Below are 4,822 nucleotides of genomic sequence, written 5' to 3' on the forward strand. Positions count from 1 at the left end.
TCAAATCTAAGCTATATTCTTCTTTTCTGGAAACCGATTCCTATAAAGTGCATATCTCTCCACATTCTCTGAAAGTTTTGTATTACAATTCTGAGCGGAAGGGTTTGGTCTAGGCCTATCTTATATAGTCAAAATGATCTAATATTATTATTATTTATGGAACAATTATGCAGATTTTCGACGGAAAAAGTAATTATTTAGAATCAGTGGTATTTCATCTAAGTTACTTCCAAATTTGAAGTTGATTGGTCTCGCCAAACTTGAGATACATGCGATTTCACGGGTAGCTCTGTATCACCCCCATTTTAGTCCAAAGCGTGTCTTAGGTACACGGAGAATGTTAAAAACTTGTGAGCCAGTGAGATGTGCCATACACATGATGGATGAACAAGAACAGTATTTTAATGCTAGCTCACACACAACCTTAAAATGGTGCCTATTATTATGATACATTTTATGGTTTTTGAAATTCAAGAATTATTTTGGTAATATGTACCTGGTTAACAATGAAATAGCAAACATTCAACGTGATTCATTTTTTAATTTACCTCGGCTTTCAATTTTGTTCCTATAATATAACGAGATAACTATTATTAAACATGGTACATTTTCAAATCTACGCCAGCTTGGATGGTTGGCCCTGTTCAGGAACAAGATATCTAATATTCAACGTGGTTCTTTTCTAAAGCTACCTGAGCTTTCCGAGGTGTCCCTAGCCGATAACCGGATAAAACATATTGAACCTGGTACATTTGCAAACTTACCAAATCTAAAAGTTTTGGATCTGAAAAACAACAAAATCAGTATCGTTCAGAATGGAACATTTTCAAATCTGCCGAAACTCGCGATACTGTTGCTAAACAACAATAAAATCACGGTTCTGTCAGAATATAATGAGCTGATGCCGGTTTCAAGCGTAAACCTTAAGAACAACTCATGGCAGTGTGACTGTAGGATGGTTTCCTTCAGACAAAAGATGGTTGGGAAAGTGAGGATCACATCATATGTAAAGAGCCCAGTCGTTTCTTAGGGCAAAGGCTTAGAGATATAAACCCCGATGATCTGATCTGTGAAGAACCACAAATAGTAACGTTTAAGATGATAAATGGAAACAGGCCAGTGTTAGAAGGGGAGACACTGTTTCTAAAGTGTGACGTGTCGGGAATTCCAACCCCAGACATCACAGTCACTCTCCCTTCTGGCGTAAATGCAACTGTTGAGTCAGGTGGAAGAGTGACTGTGGAGGCGAACGGTACCATCACCATAGAGAACATTACCGCTACAGATTCTGGTCAGTACGTCTGTTTGGCAGTGAGTACTGGTGGCTCCACGTCTGCCAGCCTGTCTATTTACGTACAGGAACCATCATCTGTAAGCCCCACGTCAATATACGTACAAGGGTCATCATCTGTAAGCCCCACGTCAATTCACGTTCAAGAGCCATCATCTGTAAGCCCCTTAATATCCTCTAGATTTGTACGTGGCAAATTTGATGACAAAACACTATTCTACCTTTATGGTGGTATTGCTGCTGCTGGGGCATTCCTGACATGTTATATTGTGATTGTAATGTGCTATAAGCGACGTATCAAGAAGCAGCGTCCTTTGGCATCAGTTTCCTCTGCCATTTTTTACAAAGTAGGAACAGTTGTGACAATACCCAATAGTAACTATAACTTAGGGGCAAAGGGGTACATTACAGCACGGGGACATCCGGAATGGCAGCTAGAATTGCAACAAGTACCAGAAATCTAGGTGGTCAGGGTATGTCTTCGACCCAAGGGACAGTAGCTTTGTCTGGGGGAAAAATTTATGAAAATGATGACGAGGCAGATTTAACTGTTGATTCTGTTTATGAAAATGACAATGAAGTGGAGGAAGTTGGTACTGCACCTGTAAATGTGTATGAAAATGACAATGAAGTAGAGCAAGGTGGTACTGCACCTGTAAATGTGTATGAAAATGACAATGAAGTAGAGGAAGGTGGTACTGCACCTGTAAATGTGTATGAAAACGACAATGAAGTAGAGCAAGGTGGTACCGCACCTGTAAATGTGTATGAAACGACAATGAAGTAGAGGAAGGTGGTACTGCAACTGTAAACGTGTATGAAATGACGATGAAGTAGAGCAAGGTGGTACCGCACCTGTAAATGTGTATGAAAACGACAATGAAGTAGAAAAAGGTTGTACCTCACCTGTAAATGTGTATGAAAATGACAATGAAGATGAGCCAGTTGCTCCTATAGCTGAGTCACACACAAACGTCTATGAAAATGACAATGAAGTAGAGGAAGGTGGTACTGTACCTGTAAATGTGTATGAAAACTACAATGAAGTAGAGGAAGGTGGTACTGTACCTGTAAATGTGTATGAAAATGACAATGAAGTAGTGTCACCAGATCCCGTATCTGAACTGCACGGAAACGTGTATGAAAATGATGATGAGGACGTAGCATCTACTCACTCTGTAGCTGTGCACCATTCGTACGTGTATGAAAGCGATGACGACGTATTTTTTGAGTCTGTAGTTCCAGAGGAAACCGATGTGTATAAAAATCGTAATGAGGAATTAGCATCTACATTTGTGCATGAGAATGACCGTGGCAAAATGATGTGTGATGATGTTGAAGAGGGGAATGACGTTGATGAGTATCACAGTGGCGATGGGAAGGCAAAATGTGCTTCTTCTGAGTCTGTTTATGACAATGAAAATAAGAAAGCAGCCTCTACTAATGTTCAGCTTCTGTATAAGAATACTAAAGCTGTGTAAGGTACTTCTCAGCTAATCTATGGGAAAGACAAGGACGGAACAGCTACAGCTACTAACATTTATGTTGCCAATAATGTGGATTGATGTTCTTCAATGAAAGTTTGGACACCATCACTTAGTTTTGAGGTCCAGAGCATAATCCTACATGCCTTTTACTAACCTACACGGTATTAATCAATATTTGTATGTTAATCTACATATCATGCATGTTGTAAAAGACGTTAAGAGTAATGCAGAACTCACAACACGATGTTTTCTCTTAAATGATGTGGTTTGCGACTTCACTAGCAAATTGTGTAAGTTGTGACTCGATTGAAGAATATCTTTTCACGATATTAATCACTAGTAATATGGACATGTTTATCTTCCTATCAAGTATGATGACTATATGTTGTGAAATAAAATGCAGATCTTGCAAATATGCTTTTGCTCAATGTGCTTATGACTCCACTATCAGTGTGCGCAGTTTGCGGCTGGATGGAAGGATTATTTTAATCAGTGTCTTATTTAGAGGAAGAAAAATCGTAGTAGGACAATCCAAATATATGAGTCCAACATATCATCTTGTGCTAGCTAACACTGTCGATCTCATGTGCGCACTGCATTCTCTATTGCACTGGAATGTGAAGGAAAAAAGAGAGTGGGCTTCCTAGACTAGTTAACGGGACAAGTACCAACTAACCTTTACATCAAAGAAGGATCAAATCCGGTCCTATGTCCCTGAAAGCTACACCATTTCTTCATCCTTATCCTGCAATATTCGATTGCTACTTTTGAGATCGAAATGAAACGAAACAATATGTCAGTTGCTCCAGTATCTGGGGAATGTGCAAGTGGATACATAGGTTATCTTATTTGAACAACTTGATAACGTTGAAATAAGGAAGAAAAAGGTTGAGCTTATGGGACATGAGTACGTATTTTACCATCCTTTGAAAGGCAACGTGACAAAACCTGACTTGTACATAAATCCATATGAAAATGACAATGAGGATGAGCCAGTTGCTACTGTATCTGGTTTACAAATGAATATGTATGAAAATGACGAAGAACTAGAGTACGATTGTACTGCACCTGTAAATGTGTATGAAAATGACAATGAAGTAGTGGTACCGCACCTGTAAACGTGTATGAAAATGACAATGAAGTAGAGGAAGGTGGTACCGCACCTGTAAATGTGTATGAAAATGATAATGAAGATGAGCCAGTTGCTCCTATAGCTGAGTCATACACAAACGTATATGAAAATGACGATGAAGTAGAGGAAGGTGGTACTGTGTCACCCGATCCCGTATCTGAACTGCACGGAAACGTGTATGAAAATGATGATGAGGACGTAGCATCTATTCACTCTGTAGCTGTGCACCATTCGTACGTGTATGAAAACGATGACGACGTATTTTTTGAGTCTGTAGTTCCAGAGCAAACCGATGTGTATAAAAATCGTAATGAGGAATTAGCATCTAGCTACATTTGTGCTTGAGAATGACCGTGGCAAAATGATGTGTGATGATGTTGAAGAGGGGGCTGGCGTTGATGAGTATGACAGTGGCGATGGGAAGGCAAAATTTGCTTCTTCTGAGTCTGTTTATGACAATGAAAATAAGAAAGCAGCCTCTACTAATGTTCAGCTTCTGTATAAGAATACTAAAGCTGTGTAAGGTACTTCTCAGCTAATCTATGGGAAAGACAAGGACGGAACAGCTACAGCTACTAACATTTATGTGGCCAGTAATGTGGATTGATGTTCTTCAATGAAAGTTTGGACACCATCACTTACTTTTGAGGTCCAGAGCATAATCCTACCTGCCTTTTACTAACCTACACGGTATTAATATTTGTATGTTAATCTACATATCATGCATGTTGTAAAAGACGTTAAGAGTAATGCAGAACTCACAACTCGATGTTTTCTCTTAAATGATGTGGTTTGCGACTTCACTAGCAAATTGTGTAAGTTGTGACTCGATTGAAGAATATCTTTTCACGATATTAATCACTAGTAACATGGACATGTTTATCTTCCTATCAAGTATGATGACTATATGTT

The 4,822-nt window shown here is 39.1% G+C and overlaps 1 pseudogene; it reads left to right on the forward strand.

Annotated features, from left to right (window-relative positions):
• The first annotated feature begins 490 nt into the window (after positions 1-490).
• LOC109473189 overlaps positions 491-4,822 on the forward strand; it is a 4,657-nt pseudogene continuing 325 nt past the window's right edge.

The sequence above is a fragment of the Branchiostoma belcheri genome, unplaced genomic scaffold (assembly GCF_001625305.1).
Source record: "Branchiostoma belcheri isolate BF01 breed outbred unplaced genomic scaffold, Haploidv18h27 scaffold292, whole genome shotgun sequence".
NCBI classification, from domain to species: Eukaryota; Metazoa; Chordata; class Leptocardii; order Amphioxiformes; family Branchiostomatidae; genus Branchiostoma; species Branchiostoma belcheri.